Consider the following 24,668-nt stretch of genomic DNA (forward strand, 5'->3'; position numbering starts at 1 on the left):
CCTCCCCCACTCCTTCTTTCCTTTTCTTTTTTCTCCCTCCATTTTCCACATTGAAATTTGGAATGCATTTTACAACTCGGGTTGGCCAGGCAATAGTAATGATCTAACTGTTACTCCCTGCACAAATTTCTCAAAATCTGTAGAATGAATTTTATGAGCCTGGAGGAAAATATTGAAGACAATAGCAGAACATCCTTTTAAGATGTGCTATAGCCTCAAAGTTCTCAGTGGCCTAGAGGATGACCCTGTGTGGTGGCAAAACAAACACACAGCAACCCCACAGGAACATCAGTGTCTCTGAGCTGAAATGAGACTGCCATTTGCAGAGACGTGGGTGGACCTAGACCCTGTCACACAGAGTGACGCAAGACAGAAAGAAAAACATATCATATATTAATGTACATATGGAGAATCTAGAAAAATAGGATAGATGAACCTATTTGCAAACCAGAAATAGAGACACAGATGTGGAAAACAAATGTATAGACACCAAGGGAGGAAACAGAGGTGGGACGAAATGGGAGATTGGGAGACCGGGATTGACAAATATACACTGTGCTGTACTAAGTCACTTCAGTCGTGTCCAACTCTTTGTGACCCCATGGACTGTAGCCCGCCAGGCTCTGCTGTCCATGGGGATTCTCCAGGCAAGAACACTGGAGTGGGTTGACACGCCCTCCTCCAGGGCATCTTCCCAACTCAGGGATCAAACTCACACCTCTTGTGTCTCCTGCATTGGCAGATGGGTTCTTTAGCGGTAGTGCAACTTGGGAAGTCCCCACATACCCCCTGGAAGTGGACACATCAGTTGCTCAGTTGTGTTCAACTCTTTGTGACCCCATGGACAGTAGCCTGCCAGGCTCCTCTGTCTATGGAGTTTTTCAGGCAAGAATACTGGAGTGGGTTGCCATTTCCTCCTCCAGGGGATCTTCCCAACTCAGAGATGGAACCTGGGTCTCCTGCATTGCAGGCAGATGCTTTATGTTCTGAGCCACCAGGTAAGCCCCTATGTATACACTACTATGTATAAAAAATGCATAAAATAGATAACTAGTGAGAACCTTCTATAAAGCACAGAGAACTCCACTCAATGCTCTGTGGTGACCTAAATGGGAAGGAAATCCAAAAAAAGAGGGGATATATGTATATGTGTGGCTGATTCACTTTGCTGTACAGCAGAAAACAACACAACATTGTAAATCAACTATATTCCAAGAAAAATTTTAAAGGAAAGAAAGAAAAGTGACCCAAAAGAGGCAAAATCAGAACATGAACAGATTTTAGGAAAAAATGTGAATCCATTTGTGTACTTATACTGTCCCTTTTCATCCATTAAAGGGTGATATACGATAAAAATCTACATTCATGTCTTAAAAAGCTCATTAATTATAAAATTAAATTCTGAAAGATAAGAAATAATTGTGTCAAATTTAATTGGTAACGTGTTTTATTTGATGACTTGTAAGATTTTAAAGCTTTTAATAATTGATGACATTTTATAGTCAATAAAATAAGACACATATACATTCTTGTTTGGAAAAAGTGGAATTACATTTCTTATAACATGCTTTTTTTCTTTTTATGCTGAACAAATACTTTTTGAATCGAGTCAAATGAACAGCAGGTGTTAAAACAACAGCAAAATGTTTCTGGCTAAATTCATTCACCAGAAGGTGCAGCCCTCCAGGATACTACACACTCTTATTCTTCATTTCTCTGCTGAGAGTTACTGCAAACCTGTCTCCTATGGTGCCAGTCAGCAAGTCAGGGGCAAACCAACAGAAGGGTTGCAGGGCCCAGCTGCATTATCTGTTAGCCCCTAATAGGGTGTCCTGGGGAACGAATATTCTCCCTGGCTGAGTGCTTTCGATCTGTGAAATGATGCTAGGTCTGCTTTCCCTTTGCCCACATCCCAGACTTAAGCCCCCACTACCAGCCACTCCACTGGCTTTATAGTGGTCAGAGATGCTCCATTGGGAAGGGGTTGTGGACATGAGGTTTGCACCGGGTGGGTTGGGGAGACACTGAACTCGCTGGAAGAATTCCCACAGGTGGGGGCTACTATCAGAGAATTCATTCTAATCCCTAAAGTATCTTCATTGCCCAAGGCACCTTAGGAAAATAAACGATCCTGAGGTTGCTAGTCTTGGAATGTAATTTCCTTTCTGATATTTGTTTTTGAAAGGCAAGTGGTGTCAAGAAAGCAGAGTGAGTGTGAACACTCCCCAGCTTCAATTCCATTCACCCTTTCCGTTTTCATGCCCTTGATGATGTAGAGCTCAAGACATAATTTGCAGGGGCCTCAGTTTCCCCCTTTGGACCTGGGGAAAACAATACATCATTTGCCAACTAAGCTTGAGGATCAAATGAGATCCTCCACGTAAGGCTTGTTTTCCAAGTAGAGAGGGAGGAAGCGTGGTGGTTGAGAAGCACACAGCATTATGCGTGTTTAGACTGAAAAGACCTGAACAGATCATCTAGCCCAAACCCCTTATTCTGCAAACAAAGGAAGCAAAATTTTGACGCAGACTCTCCTGAGGATGGAGAAAGAATTTGATGGTAAAGCTGGGTTGAGCATAGTCCTCTGCCTTTTGATCCAAAGCTTCCTCAGTATACTTTGCAGATATTCCCTCCAAGTCCTGGAGTAACCACAAATGACCTTTGGCTACCTGAAATGTTTGTTTAATATCACAGCCTGAGGTGGCGCTAGTGGTAAAGAACCCACCCACCAATGCGAGAGACATAAGAGACATGGGCTCCATCTCTGGATCGGGAAGATCCCCTGGAGGAGGGAATGGCAACCCACTCCAGTGTTCTTGCTTGGAGAATCCCCACGGACACAGGAGCCTGGACGGCTACAGTCCATGGGGTCGAAAAGGGTCAGACATGGCTGAAGCAACTTAGCACAGCAAAGCACAGCCTGAAGGAGTGAGGCTCAATGCCCATTTTAGCCAAACACAATTAAAAGAGAAAACTACAGCTTTCTTCTTTTAAATTAAAAATTTAAAGATAAGGCCAAGGTAAAGATGGGGATTCAAATTTAAAAGAGCCAAAGAAAGAATACCAAGGAAGTAGAAGACAAACATTTTGTCTTTCACAGGGAAAGAATTCTCCATTCTATTTTACAGCCAACCATAACTTGCAAGATGAATGATCCTTTCGGTTAATGTCATGCTTTTCAAGTTACATAAAAACCTGGTCTTGCATGAGAGGCTCTGGTGAAGCAGTTATTGTCAGCAGCTGGGCCTGATTCTGCAGGACATTGTGTCCTCAGCTTTCCTGGCTTCCTCCGAAACCGAGGCTGGTACACAGAGCACCCGGACTTGATAAGCAGTCTGGCTCTGAATTCAAACTCCCAGCACCCCGGATGCAATGGCTCTCCTCCCTGAATTTCACCCTGGACCACCCCCTGCACATGATTCTGAGGTCAGACACGGCGGAGAGGACAGCATTCCCAAGGGTTCAGCCTTGTCTCTCAAACCCCCAAACTTCTGCATGTGTAAGTAATGCATCTCCTTCCCTCCTTATTTTCTAAGTGGATTTTTATGACTTACATATCAACTTCTGGCTCTCAGGTGATAACACCAGGACAAACACAGATGTCTTAGGCTAGTTAGCTCTTTTCCTGATATGGTGAAATAAATGAGGAGGAAAAATAAGCAATGCCTTCCTGAGACAGAGATGGAGGAAGGGTTGAGAAGCAGTGATGCGCCATCCCAGTTGTGTCCTGGAGTCACAGATATCTATAGTCGTGTTAGCACTCATAGAAACATATTCTCCAAAATGGCTTATTCTTCTATATGTTAATTTCAAAAGGAAAGCTATTGTCTTCCTCATGTGCACTGAGAGACTAAGAAACAGATTTGATTTGGCAAACTTGGAAGGCTTCCTGGAGGAAGTGACATTGAACAAGACCCTAAGGCTTGGCTCCTGACTTGGATGCCAACAGGGCCTGCGGTTCTTGGCCCTGGCTACACACTCCTTGGGACCTTTGAAACCAGATTGCTGCCTGGGCTGCCCTCAAGACACATTATATCTGAGACACTGAGGAGTACCTGGGCATCTCTATTTTTAACCTTCCCAGGTGCTCTGAGGTTTAACTGAGTTGGAGAAGGCTTGAGCTGGAGCAGAGGTGGGTACAGGGACCTGGGGCTGGCATGGCCAGTATTCTCTGGGGTACGGTGAGCAGGGGAGTGGGCAGGTGGGCAGGGGCAGTGCACTGAGCACAGGCAGAGTGGGCAGGAGGCATCCACAGTATCCAGTCCCGAGATGAGGGGAGGACTGAGAGAAGTCAACCATGTGGGGAAGCCAGTTCAAGGGTGATGTCACCCTGGGGCCAGCATGGACCCGGAGGAGTTGAAGGATGGGTCAGTCAGGACCCTGCTAGACCCTCAGAAGGAGTCGCAGGAGCAATTTGTGGTCTGTGGGCTAATTGATTTAACGTTATGCCATTCAGGATAAAACCGAGGGCCATCGGCAGGAAACTCACCTGAGTAGCAATCAACAGCCCTGCTCTGCAGGCTGGCCCAGCCAGGGGGGGTACAGGGCTCGCCCGTACTGACCTCCAGCGTGGAAAGAAAAAGAACGTTCACATCCTGACTCTAAACTTCTCTCCTCGCCCCGTGAGTCAGTACATAAACTTTAATTCAGATGTTGGCAGGACTGTCAGCAGCTCGTATGTCACGAGGAGACCGAGGAGGCTCCCTGTGCCCGCCAGCAGCTGCCTCTACCGCCTTCCCCCGAGGTTGGAACCTCCTTGATTTGTGGAAATTCAAAGACGAGGGCCTCCTCGACTGTGGGAAGCAAAACTTCAGCGCAGATCTCTGCCTCTGGTCCTATTCAGAGACCCAGCCGTCAGGCCCAGGCTTGTCATCCCCTTCCCCTCTGGGTGCATGGCCGGTCCCTGCTGACAGCCAAGCTGGGAGAAGCTGAGCTATTAGCCCTGAGCAGTGTGGACACAGGGGCTGACAACAGACAAAAGCATAGGCAGGAAACAGGTAACTTCCGTTCCTCCTGGGGCAGCAGCCTCTCCTAAACTAATTCTCCCTGTCAGCCTACCTGCAGGTTCCTACTTACAAGTGAAAGTGAAGTGAAAGTGGCTCACTCCTGTCCGACTCTTTGCGACCCCATGGACTATAGAGTCCATGGAATTCTCCAGGCCAGAATACTGAAGTGGGCAGCCTTTCCCTTCTCCAGGGGATCTTCCTACTTACAAGGGCTTGGATAAAAATGTGGAAATAGGTATTACCATATGTAAAATAGATAGCCAGTGGGAATTTACTGTGTGACTCAGGGAACTCAAAACGGTCTCAGTAACAACCTAGAAGGGTGGGATGGGGAGAGAGGTTGGAGGGAGGTTCAAGTGGGAGGGGACATGGGTAAACTGTGGCTGATTCATGTTGATGTTTGGTGGAAACCAGTGCAATCCTGTAAAGGGATTATCCTTCAATTAAAAATAAATAAAATAAAATTTAAATTAAAAACAAACAAACAAAAACCCCAGTGTTGGTAAATGCCTCACTGAAGGGCAGAGCCTGTGACCTGTGGGTGGAGTCTGTGACCTGTGGGTGGGGCCTGTGACCTGTGGGTGGGGCCTGTGATCTGTGGGCGGGGCCTGCAATCTGTGGGTGGGGCCTGTGATCTGTGGGTGAAGCTGACCTCCAGAGCCTGAGTCCCCTTCCCTTCTCCTCCCTCACCTCTTTTAGGTGCTACCTGGTGGGGACAGTTAAATGACACAGCCGACTGCTGTGACGTTAAGACAAAACTCAACACACCTGTTCATGAGTTAGACTCACCACTGCACACAACTTCATCTTTGTCAACTAAAACCTGGCCTGATCCGCAGTGGGTGACCAGGATGGGATGCCTGAATTGCAGCTGGAAACACACACTCTGTGTCCCCTCTGGAGAAATCGCCCAACCCAAGCACCCTAAAAAGGATCTAAATATAAGATGGTCTTGTTATTGTAAAATGAAGCTGAAGAAAACCAGAAGCATGTTTAAGGTTTTGAAAAGTCTCATTATGTTCAGAATAGCCTGTGTTTGGTCCTATAGAGTTTATGAGCCTGAAAATAAAGTTACAGGGCATAATATAGAAGAGATCTAATCAATATCATATTCCAGGAAGCTTGGAAATTGAAGGGAAATCTCATGTGTGCTGCTCAGGACTGCCAAAGCCAGGACAGGGCACATGCAGAGGAAGTCAGAGCTTGTACTCAGCCCAGGTTACCTCATCCAAGTGGAACACTTCTTCCAGGAGCCTGACTTCCCAGACGTGGACAACTCCTGCCCTACTCCTTCTCATTTGTGTCCTTATTTTTTAATGGCAGGTGGGCTTCCCTGGTGGCTCAGACAGAAAAGCATCTGCCTGCAATGAGGGAAACCCAGGTTCGATCCCTGGGTCAGGAAGATCCCCTGGAAAAGGGAATGGCAACCCACTCCAGGACTCTTTTTCTACAGTCCACAGGGTCGCAAAGAGTTGAATAGGACTGAGTGACTTCACTTCAGACTCCATGAGAAATGGCTAGTTCTTTTATCATTTGGAATGGGTTAATGCATCTCTATCCTGTTTAAACATGAGTAGTTAATTAATATGGGGCTTCCCCCAGTGGCTCAGCAGTAAAGAATCAGCAATGCAGGAGATGCAGGAACCAAGGGTTCAGTTCCTAGGATGGGAAGATCCTCTGGAGGAGGGCATAGCAGCCCACCCCAGGATTCTTGCCTGGAGAATCCCATGGACAGAGGAGCCTGGTGGGCTACAGTCCATAGGGTTTCAAAGAGTCGGACACGACTGAAGCAACTGAGCACAGCACAGCATAGCACAGTAAATTATTAAGAGAGATTATTTTCTGAAGACAAAGGGAGGAGAAATGTCTCCTTTCCCTTCATCATAAATGATAACTTGAACCTCTGTAGATCTGTCCACGTCCAAGCCCACCTCCATCCCAACTTTTAAAACTTGGGGCTTTGGTGAAAGCCTAGAAGCAAGGTCCAATGATCACAGTTCCTAGAAATATGACCTTGGACGAGTCACTCCTTAAACCTCACTTTTCTCAACTGATAGTGGAGACAGGTCTCCAATCACATATTATTCCCTTGGAGACCCCTGACCCAGCAACCTGATCAATGATGACCTTAGGCCTCTATTTAAAAAATTTTTTCTTAATCTGTTTTCTTTTTAGTCACTTACAGTGTACTGTATTTCTGTGTGTTGATTTGTTAAAAACAGAAGATAAACCCTGGGGATGCCACATTCCCATCTCTGGAATAAGGCCTAAATTTGACAAGAGCCAGTTTAATGGTTGAATTATTATTAGTCAACTGCTGGCCATATTTAGAGGAAAGAAAGAGGCTGGGATAAATTTAGGGATGGCAGTGTGTCTGGCTGGAAATTTTCTTGGGCTCCAAAATCACTGAGGATGGTGACTGCAGCCATGAAATTAAAAGACACTTGCTCCTTAGAAGAAAAGCTCTGACAAACCTAGACAGCATATTAAAAAGCAGAGACATCATATTGCTGGCAAACGTCCATATAGTCAAAGCTATGGTTTTTCCAATATGGTTTTCAACTCTTAGGATGTGAGAGTTGAACTGCAAAGAAGGCTGAGCACCAAAGAACAGATGCTTTCAAATTGTGGTGCTGGAGAAGACTCTTGAGAGTTCCCTAGATTGCAAGGAGATCACAACAGTCAGTCCCAAGGGAAATCAACCCTGAATATTCATTGGAAGGACTGATACTGAAGGTGAAGCTCCCATACTTTGGCCACCTGATGCGAAGAGCCTGACTCATTGGAAAAGACCCTGATGCTGGGGAAGACTGAAGACAAGAGAAGGGGATGACAGAGGATGAGATGGTTGGAGGGCATCACCAACTCGATAGACATGAGTTTGAGCAAACTCTGGGAGATAGTGAAGGACAAGGAACCCTGGTGTGCCACAGTTCATGAGGTTGCAAAGAGACAGACAGGACTTAGTGACCAAACAACAGCAATGGTCAGAAGAGGAATAAAAGCTTGCAATGGACAAGTTTAAGTTTGGCTAGAGAGTTGGGAGGTAAGTCAGCAGAGCCAAGGGAATGGGGGGAAACTGAGGCAGGACCAAGGTCACAGTCAGTTAGGAGATGGCTGAGTTGAGTCCTACTCCATCCTTCAGGTGTCTGTCTGAAATTACAGAGAATCTACATACTGGTCTCTGCCTCTGGTTCTGGCACACAGTTCCTAAAACCCTTTTATAATTTCCCAAGTGATAAGGGCTTCTGGGAGCATGTTTTGTTTTATATTTGGCCTTTGACCTTGGTTTTTGACTCAGAGCTCCTAAATCCCTCAGAATTTCCTGTGTAATAGGAGCATCTTTTGTTTTAATGAGGAATCTCTTCATGGGCTCCTGGAGAGCTTTAGCATGGGGGCTGATTGCCAAGAAGACCAAGTCATGATTTGAAGCTTACTGCTCCACCGGTCGTCCCCTGGTGGTGGACATGTCCTACGTGAACATGTAAAGAAAACATGAGTGCCTTTCCCAGACCCTATGCAACATCAGGGTGTACTGGCCAAGTGCCCTTGAGGTATAACATCAAGGGCTGTGGGGAACCTAGAATGGTCGACTAAAAATCATTCACAATCTGAAAGTTGAGAGTTGTATTTTATTTGGTGGGAATGTTTGGGACTTCAATCCAGCAGACATCATCTCAAGTAACTCTGAGAGAACTGCCCCAAAGAGGTGAGAGGGGAACCAGAATATATAAGAGTTTTGCAACAAATGGGCAAGTAGTCTGAGATCACTGCTAATCAAAGAAAACCAGACATCTCAAGTTAAGGAATTTAGCACTTTTCTATGTATGGGAAGATGCAAGAGTCTGGACTCCCTGAAATAGTTCCTTTGATATGCACCTCACCTATCTGGGGCCCTATATTCTGTGTTTTCACATCCTTGGGGCTCAACGTGGGAAGTGGCTGCTATCTGATGGCTGCTAGATGGCAGGTATTCTTTTCCTTCCTGAGTTCCCTCAGGGCTCACAAGCTGGTGGCTCTAATTGCTGATGAACGTGATTGCCTTTATTTACTGATATGGCAGGAAACATTCCATTTATCAGGCTGTGGTGGTGGCTCAGACGGTAAAGAATCTGTCTTCAATGAAGGAGACCTGAGTTCAGTCCCTGGGTGAGGAAGATCCCCTAGAGAAGGGAATGGCAACCCACTCCAGTATTCTTGCCTGGAGAATTCCATGGACAGAGGAGCCCAGCAGGTTCATGAGGTTGCAAAGACTCAGACACGACTGAGCGACTAACATATTCCATTTATCGGTGTGAACAATTCACTGGTTATCATCTAGGTGGAGAGTGGAGTGACCACAGTCCCAGCACCTACATCTTCTTGCTTGAAGCATCTTCCTGAAGGTGTCCCCTGATTTGCTCCTTCACAGGCACCTGCAACCTGGGAATCAGGGGAGTCAACGCTCCCAGGAGCAGCAGGGTCAACCCTCGAGGCCAACGGGCTTCACTGGTCAGAGCCCCAGGCTCCCTCTTCTCCAGCAGGGGATTCCCAGCTGGGCTCTGTGCTTCCTCAGAGGGTCCTGTATGCGACTGAGCTCCAGACACCCAGGTGGTAATGCCCACTGCCACCTTGTCAGGTTTTCTCCCTGTCCTGCTTCATCTCCTCACTCCCTCCCCCACCTACTGGCATCCCCTCCACGTGGACCACCTGCCTCCATATCCCTTTAGGATCCTGCTTTTAGGGAGACTTAAATGAAGAGTGTACACAGTAGTTGATGACCTAGAATACTTGCTGTTAAGCCACGAGCATAGAATTATTGTTGCACCAAAGAAGAACTGAACAGATCTGAGGAAAATATGATTCCTCTGAGCGATGCTCATCCCCAGAGGGAAGTTCTTTCAGGGAACCACAGCGAAGGGTGGGTAGGGTTTTCACTGTGAATGCGGGAGAGGAAGACAAGAAGGTGAGAATATGTCAGGAAGGAGAAAAGATGAGGGAAAGAGGGCTTAGAAAACAGAAACTTGACACTGTGATGAGGAGGAAGTGTCAGTCGCTCAGTTGTGTCTGACTCTTGTGGCCCCACGGACTGTGGCCCACCAGGCTCCTCTGTCCATGGGATTTCCCGGGCAAGAATACTGGAGTGGCTTGCCATTTCCTTCTCCAGGGGATCTTCCCGACTCAGGGATCGAACCTGCGTGTCCTGCATTGGCAGGTGGTTTCTTACCACTGAGCCACCAGGAAAATTTTGATGTCTAAACTGAACCAAAACAATCAAAAATCATCTTGTGATTTCCAGCCACGAAACCAAGTGTATCTGTATAACTGAGTGCAGATGAGGGAATCAGTTCATTCAGTCATCTTTTGTTGAACTTAGAGGGTGACAGACACAGCGCTGGGGTAAGGGGATCTCGGTGGGCCTGCTGAGTTTCTATCCCGCTCAGTTTATGGACTGAGCCCCTGCTGGCACTGTATTAACTGCCTCATGTTAAAAAGAAACAGAACTCTGGATTTATAGAATGTTTGAAGTGGAAGAGAATTCAGAAGTAGGAGCTTTTAGCCTCCATAGTCCACTAAAAAGGAAAAGAGAGTCAGAGCGTGAAATGGCAAAGCTGGATTTGAACGCAGGTCTCCGCTGGGCCCTGGACCCATGTTTTCCCCCAACAGCCCACGTCTCCTTCTGGGAGACGGATGGCAGATGCATCTCAGAGAGTTCAGGTCTTGTGTGCTGACTGCTGGTTTATAGAGTTCTTTTATAGAGCCATGTTTTATTACACTAATTTTTAATTTGATTCAAAAGCCCCAGTATGAAATATGAGAGTCATAAACTATCTTGAGGGGGAAATATTAGGAGGAAAATTGTGGCAATGGTAAAATTCTTTCTTGTGCTGTAGAATCCCAAACGGAGAAGGCAATGGCACCCCACTCCAGTACTCTTGCCTGGAAAATCCCATGGACGGAGGAGCCTGGTAGGCTGCAGTCCATGCTAAGGGTCGGACACAACTGAGCGACTTCACTTTCACTTTTCACTTTCATGCATTGGAGAAGGAAATGACGACCCACTCCAGTGTTCTTGCCTAGAGAATCCCAGGGATGGGGTAGCCTGGTGGGCTGCCGTCTATGGGGTCGCACAGAGTCAGACACGACTAAAGTTACTTAGCAGCAGCAGCAGAATCCCAAAGGGAAAGGAAGTGGGAGGAGAGGGGGCTTTTTCTGCCTCATCACCTCCATTTTGGATGTTCTTTAAGAAGGAGAGAAACAAGCTTTTGGAGCATCTTGATGGTGGCTCTCTACCATGAACGTGTACCAAAATCTCTCATGGATTCCTATAGCCACACAATTATTATTTGATGAGTCAGAGTAGAGTCTTGGTAATAATTTTTGGAAATTTTTCCTTACAACAACATCACGAATCTTGCCAAGGGACCTATCACAAGATTGATCAGTGACCGATTTCCAGGAAATCGGAGGAAGGCATTGAACGTGGAATGAGGGGGCAGCCTGTAAAAGTCAGACCTTGGAAACTATGGGATTCCAATCCTGGGTATTTGATGGATAAATTGAAATAACAAGAAAAGAAGAGTATTGGGAAGAACGTGTATATGTGTTAGTCACTCAGTCGTGTCCAACTCTGCACCCCATAGACTGTAGCCCGCCAGGCTCCTCTGTCCATGGGATTCTCCAACAAGAATACTGGAGTGGGTTTCCATTCCCTTCTCCAGGGTGTCTTCCCCACCCAGGGATCAAACTCTGGTTTCCTGCATTGTCAAACAGATTCTTTACTGTCTGAGCCACCAGGGAAGCCCCATGTGGGAGAATGGATACATGTACATGTATGGTTGAGTCCCTTCGATGTTCACCTGAAACTATCACAACATTGTTAATCAGCTATACCGAAATACAGAACAAAAAGTTAAAAAAAAAAAGGGGGGGGTGGGAAAGGGACTTGTACATTAGAAGAGACTTGAACAGTGTTTCGGCAGCCACAGTCCACGGGGTCGCAGAGTCGGACATGACTGAGCGACTAACACACACACACACACAAACAGTGTTTCATGTTTGAGACAATGTGAGGAAGGAATTAGTATTGAAATAAAATGATGTGGATATTTGGAGGGAGATGTGAGCTGAGCCCAGGATGGGACATGAAGGACAGGGTCTTGCTCCTTCCCCTGAGTACCATTTACAAGGCCCCTCGTTGTCGTTATCACTGTTGTCATCTACTTTCATAAGGCTGATTTCACCTTGGAAGGAAAGCTGTGACCAACCTAGACAGCATATTAAAAAGCAGAGACATTACTTTACCAACAAAGGTCTGTCTAATCAAAGCTATGGTTTTTCCAGTAGTCATGTATGGATGTGAGAGTTGGACTATAAAGGAAGTTGAGTGCTGAAGAATTGATGCTTTTGAACTGTGGTGTTGGAGAAGACTCTTGAGAGTCCCTTGGACTGCAAGGAGATCCAACCAGTCCAACTTACAGGAAATTAATCCTAAATATTCATTGGAAGTACTGATGCTGAAGCGGAAACTCCAATACTTTGGCCACCTGATGCAAATAACTGACTCAGGTCTGGAAAAGACCCTGATGCTGGGAAAGATTGAAGGCAGGAGGAGAAGGGGACAACAGAGGATGAGATGGTTGGATGGCATCACTGATATGATGGACATGAGTTTGAGCAAGCTCCAGGAGTTGGTGATGAACAGGGAAGCCTGGTGTCCTGCAGTCCATGGGGTCACAAAGAGTCAGGCACAATTGAGCCAACTAAACTGAACTGAACTGAATGCAGGGGAATCTCAAGGTCGAGTAGCCTTGCTTCCATGTTTTCTACCAATGTGCATATGTTCCTGCTTTGCTGCAGCCTTTACCAGCTCTCCGTAACCTTCCACATTGAGGCAAACTCCCTCCTTGGTGTCTGTGGAGCTGCCTCACATCTGCTGACTCTCTGTTCTTGTCCAACCTCATGATCCAGCCCCATTTCTGAACCTTCTCCAGCCAGACCTCTTCTTTGAAATTGTGCTGGCTGCTCTGAGGTCCTTGCCTTCTTTCTCTGCCAGCTTTGTGGACAACGACATTCAAATGTTTTGAGATCCCATGAGAGCAGGGATCACGACTCCTTTCTTTGCTGACATTCTCTGGCAACTGAAGGTTCCTTGATATGAAGAGAAAAACTTCCTTGGTAACCAGTGTAAGTCAGAGTCTGTCCTGCATTTTCCACCATTGTGCACTGGCATCTCTTAGCCCACCCTCATGTCCACCGAGAGGAGGGCTACAGCCTCCCAGTCCAGGACATGGAGCTGGGGACACCAGGTCCAGGCAGGCCAATTCTCTGGGGAAACAAGGAAAGCTGGATTTTTCTCCCAGAACCTTTCCTCCACCTAGCCTTAAGGACCCCAGAGAGACCCACATGGAGACATCTTCTTTCCTTTCCCTGTTCAATAAATAACATTCTGAGTCTTCAAGAGAGGTGGTGTGGAGAGCTACATCTTTGCAGTGGAAGCCCATCCAGGCTGGATAAGCAGGAAGAAGTGGAGTGAAAACAAAGCAGGTAAGGATGATAACGAAGATGCGTACTCTGGCTGGAGAAAAGAGTGTGGCCATGACATGGGTGAGCAGAGCATGGGGCCCGTGCACATGTGTGGCTGAGGTAGGCTTTAGTGCAGCAGAGTCTTGTCCTTGTGGGGGGAGGACTTGACCAGGACGACAAGGAGTGGATGGTGACGGAGCTCCCCCTCAGGACCAAACACCACCCCAGGTTCTCATCATTCCATTCATCATTGTCCTTGGATACCAAGGGATGCTCAGAAAGGTTACATTCACTTTGCCCCCACATTTCCCAGACAAATGGAGATTGAAACTGACGTTCATTTTTGGCTTCCAAAGTCTGTAATCCTACTGTGCCTCTCAAACTGTTCAGGTATATCTACTTCCTTCCTACTGTGTGGATCTCTTGGAAATTGTGGTAGGTCAACCCTAGAATAGCTAAGCATACATCCAGATCACATCAGATGCCGTCCACCTAACCTAGATGCTATTTAGCAAGTGTTCAATGAGTTTTGAAAATTTACAGGAAACAAACAGAACAGCGTGAAGTGAGAAAAAATTGATTCATTTGATTGTCCTGTGACCCAGGAAAAAAAGATCACCTCTAAAACTGAAGGATGAAATAGCTCCATGTCCAGCCTGTGGACTGCAGTTCTCAGAAAGAGGGAGCAGAGAATCCCAGCCGCCCTGCTCCTCCCCGTGGCACCCATCAGGTCTCCTGAAGCTACAAATGCCCACCAGAGAAGCAAGACAGTGATTTGGTTTTCAGTTCAGTTTAGTCACTCATTCATGTCCGACTCTTTGTGACCCCATGGACTTCACAAGGAGTGGATGGTGACGGAGCTCCCCCTCAGGACCAGACACCACCCCAAGTTCCCATCACCAAATCCCGGAGCTTGCTCAAACTCATGTCCACCGAGTCAGTAATGCCATCCAACCATCTCATCTTCTGTCAGCCCCTTCCCCTCCTGCCTTCAATCTTTCCCAGCATCAGGGTCTTTTCAAATGAGTCAGTTCTTCTCATCAGATGGCCAAAGTATTGGAGTTTTAGCTTCAGCATCAGTCCTTCCATGAATATTCAGGACTGATTTCCTTTAGGATGGACTGGTTGGGTTTCCTTGCAGTCCAAGGGACTCTCAAGAGTCTTCTCCAATACCACAGTTCAAAAGCATCAATTCTTCAGCACTCAGTTTTCTTTATCGTCCAACTTCTTAGATTTTGTCATTTCCTTTTTATACAAGTCACTTAAACATCTTGTGAGAAATTTGGAAAATACAGGTAAACCAAGAAAAACTTCCAATGGAGTCATCATAAAAATTTTCCGCTAATACCTCAGCACAAAGACTTTTGGGTCGGAAATCCTTCAGACGATTTTCCATGTGTTGGTATTCTGTGGATCTCTGCTTTTGCATGCCTGCTTTTCAGTCCAATTAACACACAGCTGCTTTAGTGTTTCTCAAAGATGGGCCCCCACCAGGTGTGCAGTGAATTACCTGAGGTGCATGTGCAAATGCGGATCTCTAGGCCTTTTGTTCTACTGAATCCAAATCTTGCAGGTTATGGAAGGAAGAATCTGTTCTTAACAAGACTTCTGGCACAGTTGTTGTCTGCACTTCACGTTGACAGCCATCACCTTTGTCATGCTTATACATACTACCCTAGAGTCTGGGTTACTTAGTGCCCTGCTGGTGGACACTTGGGCAAGCTCATTTTTCTTCATGATGCTACATGTATCAAAGCATGTGTGACATTAAATAGTGTTTTCTTTGGACAAATTGCTGGAAGTGGGATTGCTGGATGATGGGGTCATTGCTATACGTAGAAGCAGCTGGAGGTACTGAGATGAGAATGCCAAGTAACAGCTGTGGAGCCAGCTCAACCAGTGCCCTACCTTGACCTGGACCCTGCCCTGCCCACCTGGGTGGTCCTGCAGCCTCCCCACCTGCCCTGCCCAGAGATGGTCCTAGCTGGCCACTCCCACAGTTCTCCAGGTGTCTGCAAATGAATCTCCATGGGGAGGGCTTGGGAAGACGCCACGTTGGGGAGGAGAGCTGCCCCCCCGCCCAGGAGTGCTGGGAGTGACAGCTCACACTCCACTTGGGGCTCAAGCAGGTTGATGTTACACACCCCTCTTCCTCTCTTCCACTCAGCAACACTGAGAACTCCCTCCTGGGTGGCCAATTGCGCCAGGTGCTGGGACCACAGTCTGGGATGGGACTCAGTCCCAGCCTTGGGTTCCTTGCATTCCAGCTGGAGAGACAAAACTGAAGACGAAGGAGATAGGGTAGAAGCCAGGACCTCCTGGAGGCCACAAGAAAATCACCAGGAAGATGACATTTTCTCTGTTATTTCAAGGGAAAACTTCTTTAGCTATGAAAGGAACACACAGTTATCTAAGTCACAGAGAAGCACAGAACAATCTTAGAAACCCATCACTGCCTCACACTCCTGACATAGCTACTATTAGGTTCTGGACTCTGAAATTGCATATTAAAAATTATGTACGTATGAATGTACAGAGTGAAGTCATACTTCACAGGCTTTTTTCATTAAACTGGTTCTTTCACTCAGCAATATGACTTGGGCACCTTCTCATGTCCATACACTGATGACCTCTTTTTAGAATTGTTTTCCTGGCCGTAAGGTTGTGTATGTTACAGGTGGTGCCTATGGCCCACATCCTTGTTTCTGGTCAGTATTGTATTATGGGTTTTATGGTCAGGCTCTGCTCCTGACCTGTTGGATACCCCACCTCCTGGGGCATAGGTCCCCTGTTTATAGCCCATGCTTATCAGCATCTATTTGTGTCTTAATGAAAACCTAGCATCTTAATAGATTGTTGAGTTGCTGTACATATTATTTTAGAAGCAAACCTGGAATGTAAATAGCAGGAAAGCTCAAGTTACTGATACTAGTGCTGTTGGTGAAGACACGAAAGCCAGAGAAACGCTTTCCTGAAGAATGTTCTAGACTTTGAAGTCCGTCAGTGGGCACCACGTCTCGGGGAATTGGCTACTGCTGACCTCTAATGGAAACTCCAGGTATTACACCAAAAAGAACTTGGAAACCCAGAAACTTGTGTTATTTGTGGTTGATCCAACGGAAGTTGTGAAACCCTGGGGTCTCGGAAAAGGTGCCAATTTTCTCATGATTAGAGGAAACTTAACAGAGTGGATGGCCTAGATCCACGGAGTCACGCCTCAAACTGCAGTGCGGACTTTTGGCTGGAGCCAATGCTGACCATTTTCTTAGATCTGTAATGTTTGTAGCCCCATGATACACAGCACTGGAAGTTCACGTGAGCGCACTCTCTAGTTGTATATCAGGCATCATGCTCCCCCTGTGTCGCTAATGCTCCCTCTGTTTTCTAGGTGTTCCTGGCTTCAGTCCATAACTGCCTGTGACCTCTCATTATTGCTGGACTCATTTTCATCCTGGTTGGGTAGGCCCCACCCCAGGAGAGCTTTAGCTCCTAGTCAACTGATAGCTCCTAGTCAACTGATACCTGAAGCTGGGCATCCTGGCTGCCCTTTTCCAGGCTCAAAAGCCCAAGAAACTCTCATCCTGATTGGGTGGAGGCCATCCACTTGCAAAGAAGCCAACAACAAGGAGCTCACGATGCTAAATGACTAAAGTCATTACCTTACTGGCTTCAGCCTAGCTGTAAAGTCCTTTGCTGACTACTTTTGTAGGAAAAGAGTGAGTCCAGAAAGCAACCAAATGTTTGTCTTTGGATTGTGTTTATCTTACACCAAGGATGATGTGGGCCATTTGTGGGGTCGGGACTCGGACACTTGTCTGGAGATGCTGGGCCAGAGGAGGTGGGCAAAGCTTGGAACTGCGGGGGTCCTCAGTGAAAGGTGGAGGGGGGCTGAGGTACCAAAGGAAGGTGGAGAAACAAGACGATGCTGTCCTGAAATGCAGCCAAGAGAAACTGTGTAGGTGGGAAAAGCAGGCCAACAATGGTACATTTTCATAAAATGTGATGACATTTTAGTGATGTGTGAATTCACTTATGTTTTCTGCTCCAAAACTTCAGAGTGAGACCACCTGAATTAGTATTCTGAGTTCCTGCATGGTTTTTTTTTTTTTTTTTATCATCAGCAGGGGGAACACTGGGTGGGTTTCACTTTTTCAGCCCTATGTGTCTCATTTGGCCTCCAGAGGATGACATTTAATAAGCTCCACTTTCTGTGGCTGAGATGCTGAGGCTGACACGATCTCTTTCTCCAACTTCAATGAGTTACCTTAACCCCACAGCATCTTTTCCTGCCCTTGGAAAAGGAGGGCCTGGCTGTGATGTAACAAAAAATTAAGGCCAATGTTTGAAAATACATAAGATAAATCCTTCATGGTCTAGGACTGCCATATTTTTAAATGACCTATATGTGTGCTGGCATATATATTCACTGTAGAAAATTTAGGGAATACATAAAAAATAGGGAGGAATAATTGAGCCACTGGGTTCTACTACACAGCAAGAGTAACATCCAGTATTCTATTGTGTGTTCTTAGAACTCTTTAAAAATTTTATTTATATTTATTTCACCATCTCTGGTTCTTTATCTATATCTGTATCTACAGAGTTGGGAGTCAAGTCATTCACAGTGTTTTGCAAAATTGGTTTATTTTGGTTAAAAATGATAGAAATGCTTACTATGTATTCTTATGAAATGTGACTTGAAGGGATATATAATATTCCATCATGAGTCTACCACAATTGCCCTAGTGTTTAAGCTATTTGGGAGGCTTCCCTGGTGGCTCACATGGTAAATAATCTGCCTGCAGTGCAGCAGACCTGGGTTCGATCCCTGTGTTGGGAAGATCCCCTGGAGAAAGGAATGGCAACCCACTCCAATATTCTTGCCTGCAGAATCCCGTGGACAGAGGAGCCTGGTGAGCTACAGTCCATGGTGTTGCAAAGAGTTGGACATGACTCAGCGGCTAACGCTTAAGGTAGTTTTATTGCTTTATTACTGAAAATGAGGCTGTAATGGACATCTAGTAAGATTTTCTTTGTTTACTTGTACATTTTACAATTTATTAATAATTCTGATAACTGAATAAGCAAAGGCTAAAAGGGCATCCCTGGTCCTCAGTCAACAGATGAAGATGTTTGAGTTCAAAGGTGATGAATGACTTTCCTAAGGTACTTTGAATAAGACTACAAGTGCTTTACAAAAAAAAAAAAAAAACATTTCAAAACTGATCAATAAGACAGGCCTTAGGAAAGTGGGCAAGGCCTCTGTGTCTGTCTGCTCCCAGACAATGTCTTGCATCCCTGCTGGTCCTGAAGCTGAGAGGGCCTGAGGTTGTGAGGAAAGCCTGGGTGAAAGGGAGGAGCCCGATAAGGTCAGGGGCCTTTCCACAACTCAGACATCCTCCCAGCATGAAAGGAGGGTGCTGTTAGTCTTTATTTGCCAGGTAAGGATTATGAAGACCCGTGGCAAAGACAGGGTTCCGGGAGCAGAGCAGAGATGGGACCTAGTGTGTAGCATGTTGGTGGAGCCTCCTTGGAGTCAGCACCTTTGAGGGGAAGGGGAGGAGTGAAGGATCGGGAGCAGGAGTGGAGAGTGATGGGGTGTAGAAAGGGGATGGGATGGAAGAGGGGGAGGAGAGGGGAGGAATAATACTAAAACCTAAACTTTTCCATCTCTGTGCTGAATACGGGGTTTCACTTTGAAATGACAAAATGTAAGAATCACAGGAGGGTTTTGTTTTTTGTTTGTTCTGGGACTTTCACAGCCACAGTGTGCATGATACATTTCTACTCCAAGTGGGGATGGTTAAATACTGAACTCCAAATCCCAGATCCTCAGCCACCATGGTTATAAGGAGAGCAGCCTGTTTATCAAATGAGACTCTCTCCTTTCTAGCCTCTCTGATTGGACCAGGCAGAAGCACATGACCCAAGCTGGGCCAATGAGCCTCTTCCCTATGAAAGTCACAAAATCTGGAGGAGAACACATCCTTGAACTGGCTCAGTCTTGACTGCTGGCCTGGGTAGTCCAGAAGTTGCTAGGAACTGCTTTGTTCATTGGGAAGTGGAAAATCAAAGGCTGAACTGCACCAGAAATAAGAGTGAGCAGCCCCAGAGAGGGAAGCTTGACTGAGAGACACACAGAGAATGTCCTGGGGTCTTGTGAAAGCTCTGAACTATGGTTTATTACAGTCCAGAGACCCAGGGCATCTGTGTTCACAGGTTCCAAGAGCCCCTGCCTCTTGATAACCCATCCCTTTTCCTTTTAATCCCCAAAGCCTCCGCTCCCATCCCCTGCCATTAAATCTTCTGCTGTTTTGTAACCCAAAGAGCTTTGACTACAAATCACAGTATTAAATATTTGTATTTTTGAAATCCAAAAGATAAAAAGAGAGTGTAAGGTTTAATGATTACTCACAGCTGGCCTGGGATTTGAGGAGCAGAAGCTGCAAAAGTAATAGTATCAGGAGAGGTTTCCCTAGAAGCATCTCAGCTCCAGTCTAGCCACCCTGACGTCCATTCTGTGTTATGGCCCAGGGCAGCGTTTTTCACGGAAAGATGAGGCCACCACACAAGTACTTTTGGAATGAACTATCTGAAATTGTCTTCAATTTCAACAATTCCTTTTCTCCATCTCATGGGAAGGGTAATTGTGCAACTCTTATCTCAGCCCACACAGCAATTCCAAGATAAGAGCATCTTTTCCCTTATTTTACAGATAAAGGAAAATAATGGAGAATTAATTTGCCTTGGATCACTCAGCTAGTTTAGGGCAAAGAAAAAAAGACTTGCACTCAGTTCTTCTGGTTTTTAAGCAGGGTGCTTTCGTCTGTGACACACAGTGCTTTTCTTGATGAGAATATCAGTCTCACTCCATTTAAAGATTATCCAAGTGTTTAATGAGTAATTTTATTATTTTGGTAGAGGATGTGTTGAGGAAAACTTATAATTGGTTTTCATTCATATTTTTATGGTGCATAAAAATTTCCACAAGACAAGAAGCAAGGTATTTTGGCTTAATGTTTTTTCCTTCCAAAGAATCCCTAACTTATAGCACCCCCCGAAGAAGTTCGCCTGTAGATATGATTTTTCAGTACATTTGGAATTAGGCACATCCAGATACAGGAAAAAGAACTGTTTATAACAACCAAAATAATGAGGTAACACTTCTTAACAGTAGCTATCACTTAATATTTTCACTGGGCTAAAGGTTAATGTGGATTATTTAATTCACTCCTTTAAGCAATTGTATAAGGCAACCAAGGTAGCTTTTCTGATGTTACTGTAGAGCATCTAAAAATGCAGGCTATTGCCACTTTTCAAGTTGGATATTGTGCTTTTGCAGACAAAGGAAACAGGAGAAGCACCACCAGGGAATCTGTCTTGCGCCTTCCCAGTGCTGATCACGGACGACGTCACAGTGTAAGGACGACACACTGCCCTTGGCCTGAAGCTGCGTGTTACCCTGCTCTCTCGAAGTGGAGAGGCAGGACCCAGGGCTGCTTCATTAGGTCCAGTGAGAGGTGAGGGCTGGGTTACCAAACCACAGACTTATTAAAGAGTGAACAGAGGGACTTCCCTGGTCATCCAGGGATTAAGACTTTGCTTCCAAAGTGGGGCACCTGGGGTCAATCTCTAGTAGGAGAGCAGAGATCCCATGTACTGCCGGGCAGCTAAAGCCGAGCACTGCAGCTACTGGGCCCACACACGCTCATGCTGCCAAGCAGTGAAGCTCCTGCACTACGCGACTGAGACCTGACCCAGCCAAGCATATGAATCTGTTTTTTAAAACAGGCACAAAAACATTATAAGCATGGGGCTCATCAGGAAATCCTTGATTTTTGGTCCAAGGGGTAAAGGCAGCAGAGAACTTCATTAAAAAATGGCCCTTGCAGCAGCCCCCCAAAAATCAAAAGCAAAAAATAGTGGTCTTTTTATTTTTTCCAGTACAAATGAAAATGTTCACTGGGGGGGATGTGACTTTCAAACTTTATTTTGGACGCTTTCACTCCATCATAGCGTGGGCTTCTGACACGCCTGCCATACAGTGGCCACCTTATGTGTGCAAGTCAGAAACTAAGGCCACGCTGAGGCTGCAGGCCTTACCAGGGCCATCCGGCCTCCTCTCCAGGAAGGTAAACAACATCTCACTAATAAAATAACCAAACAAACAGCAAAGTATTTGGAAGCAATGTAGGCTAAAAAAAAAAGAGAGAGCGAGAGAGAGTCCTGATGTATAAGCAGAGACATTACTTTACCAACAAAGGTCCGTCTAGTCAAGGCTATGGTTTTTCCTGTGGTCATGTATGGATGTGAGAGTTGGACTGTGAAGAAGGCTGAGGGCTGAAGAATTGATGCTTTTGAACTGTGGTGTTGGAGAAGACTCTTGAGAGTCCCTTGGACTGCAAGGAGATCCAACCAGTCCATTCTGAAGGAGATCAGCCCTGGGATTTGTTTGGAAGGAATGATGCTAAAGCTGAAACTCCAGTACTTTGGCCACCTCATGGGAAGAGTTGACTCATTGGAAAAGACTCTGATGCTGGGAGGGATTGGGGGAAGGAGGATAAGGGGACCACAGAGGATGAGATGGCTGGATGGCATCACTGACTCGATGGACATGAGTCTGAGTGAACTCCGGGAGTTGGTGATGGACAGGGAGGCCTGGAGTGCTGCAATTCATGGGGTCGCAAAGAGTCGGACACGACTGAGCAACTGATCTGATCTGATCTGATCTGATGTATATAAATACTATTATCGTGATTAACTTAACAGGAATTCTTAGCTAAAGAATGTATTTTTATTTCTTTTTTTTAATATTCTAATTTATTCCATTCTTTGGCTGTGCCTGGTCTTAGTTCTGGCATGCGGGATCTAGTTCCCTGATCAGGAGTGGAACCCGGGCCTCTCCGTTGGGAGCGTGGAGTCTTAGCCTCTGGACCACTAGGGAAGTCCCTGTACTTTGTATTTTTACGAACGTCTCAAACTGCTCTGTATGTGAGTGCTTCTGAAGGACGGTAGGCTGAGTTATTTTCATCAGGGAGCTCATTGACATGTGTACTGTTTATCAGTGTCCCTGTCTCCCTGTCAGTGGGCAGCCAGACTGAATAGTAAAACAGACTTCAGTGGTGGAAGGGACTTTTACCCCAGCTTGATAGTTAAATCCATGTGAGCATGAGTTTTTGCAGAGATGGTATATGATGCAATTCGACAAGTTTGTTGTAGGAGTCAGGATGCAGGGTGCCTGCCAGCCACCCAGCCTGCGTCAATGACAGTGTCCTCTGTGTTTTATTTAGTTTATATGAGATGCTTCCTCCTTGCTGCATCTTCATCTGAGCTTCCGGCAGAAGGGTGACAATTCTGCTGTCTTAGCCACATGGAAAAACAGGTAGCCTTTGTGCAAAGACTCTCTTTCATTCTCTCTGCCTCCTCTCCTACTACTGGTGACCACCCTGCTTGAACCGAGTTTGAGCTACTTTACTCCTGATGAATTTCCCAAACTCTGTCCACAACTGGCAGTTAAATGTCCTGCTGCCAGCTTACAAAGAATGCAAGTTGGATTGCCTCCCTCTCCACCCCCAAAGTTGCATGTTTATCCTTCTTCACCTTGATTCCCGGAAGAGTCAAACATCTGACACTCAGGTCAAGCCTGAAGGAAATGGTTGTCCCAGCTGAAAGTAGCCTGGATCTCAGTTTGCTTTTTAATGCTCTTACTCAAGATCAATGTCTAATATTTTCTTTGTGTGATGCAGTGCTTCTCAATAAAAACAAAAAGAGGTGCTTGACCTGAACTTTAAGAGGTCCAGGCAGCAGCGATGTTCAGTGGAGAGAATAGTATTCCATTACATGTGTCTGATGAAAGAAATGATTCTGACTTGAACATCCAAGCACAGCTGAGATGGTGGAGACTTATTCCCTCAGCAGAACAACACGCCAGCAGGCACTTAACTCCAGACTCTCTCTTGCTTGTATTCCGTTCTCTCAGGAAGGATGCTTTAGATTATTTAATGGAGAAAGGTAGCACTTTGAACTCCAGGAAAATCAAAATGTTACAGCTTTGAGGTTTTTATTTTTTGGTCTCATGGTACCTAGTGAATAAAACCAGCGATTTTTTTTTTTTTTAAACTAACAAGCAAAGTTTTCTCATCTTTTAAAAAAGCAACTTCAAACATTTGGTATAGATGAAAGCTGGTCAAGCATGTAAGCAAATCATTTCGGTGTCTGATGGTTATATAATAAAAGGCATTTGATTCAAAACAGTGTGTCATATTGGTCAGCAAATCCCTGCTTCCACTAAATAACCAAAATACACAAATTGAAATAAAGTGAAATTCTTTTTCCAGAGTTAATGAAAGGTTCCTGTTTGTGAATTGTAGGCTTTGAAGTCCAAACCTTCCCAATAGCACCAGGAATTCACCGGTGATTTATGACTATTTGGACAAGTGGTGACCAGAGCGTTACTCTATGGAAAGCTGACATTCCCTACCTGTCAAGGAGGCCTTCCTACAAGCCGGGCTCTGACTCCTCTGCCCGCAGCTCCTGCTCGCCTTGGCCCCGGGTGGGGTCCGAATGGGCTGTGTGCTTTGGCGCGGCCTCCACTCTCCTCTGGGCCCTCGGCTTTTCTCTCCACCTGCCCCCACTCCACACTCCACTCTCCTTCGCACCAGCCTGCTCACTTGCCCCAGGCCCAGACAAAGCCCACTTGCCTTCTGTGCCATCTCTCTGGTCCTTTCTTTGTGACACGTAGTTGATCCAGGACACTAACCTAAGGCCAGTTTGCCTGAGTGAGTAGGGGGTACTCGTTGGGTCCAAGAGGCTCTTTCAGATCATTCCAGAAGTTCCCCAGATGGACAGTGGCCATCTGGATAAACAATTAGTAGCCAAGTTTCCCACCCCATCTTTAAGCCCTATCCTGGGAGCTGGCCAGGTCCTGGGATGGTCCAGACCAACAGACCCTGTGGGAGACCCAAGGGCCTCACAGAGACAGGTGGGTTCTAGGAAAAGAGCACCCTGCATCCTCAGATGCTGAGGTGTGCAGTCCTTGCTGGGTGGCATCCAGGGCAGACACTCAGCTTGGAGGTGAGGCTGGGTTTTGACACTATCTGAGTTGGAGTGTCTGAATGGCTCCCCTAATCCCCCCATGCCCTATAGCAGTGCGGTCAT

At 46.0% G+C, this 24,668-nt stretch overlaps 1 long non-coding RNA gene across 2 annotated transcripts; it reads left to right on the forward strand.

Moving 5' to 3' along the window:
• Window positions 1-3,221: 3,221 nt before the first annotated feature.
• Window positions 3,222-24,366, forward strand: LOC132346904 (uncharacterized). Of its 2 annotated transcripts, none has more exons than XR_009496892.1 (3): window positions 3,222-3,499; window positions 5,706-18,484; window positions 20,854-24,366. It is a non-coding gene; the product is annotated as an uncharacterized lncRNA (long non-coding RNA). The 2 variants fall into 2 exon arrangements; XR_009496893.1 differs by having other exon boundaries at window positions 18,402-18,484.
• The last annotated feature ends 302 nt before the right edge of the window (window positions 24,367-24,668 follow it).

Source organism: Bos taurus, chromosome 13 (genome assembly GCF_002263795.3).
Source record: "Bos taurus isolate L1 Dominette 01449 registration number 42190680 breed Hereford chromosome 13, ARS-UCD2.0, whole genome shotgun sequence".
Classification (NCBI taxonomy): Eukaryota; Metazoa; Chordata; class Mammalia; order Artiodactyla; family Bovidae; genus Bos; species Bos taurus.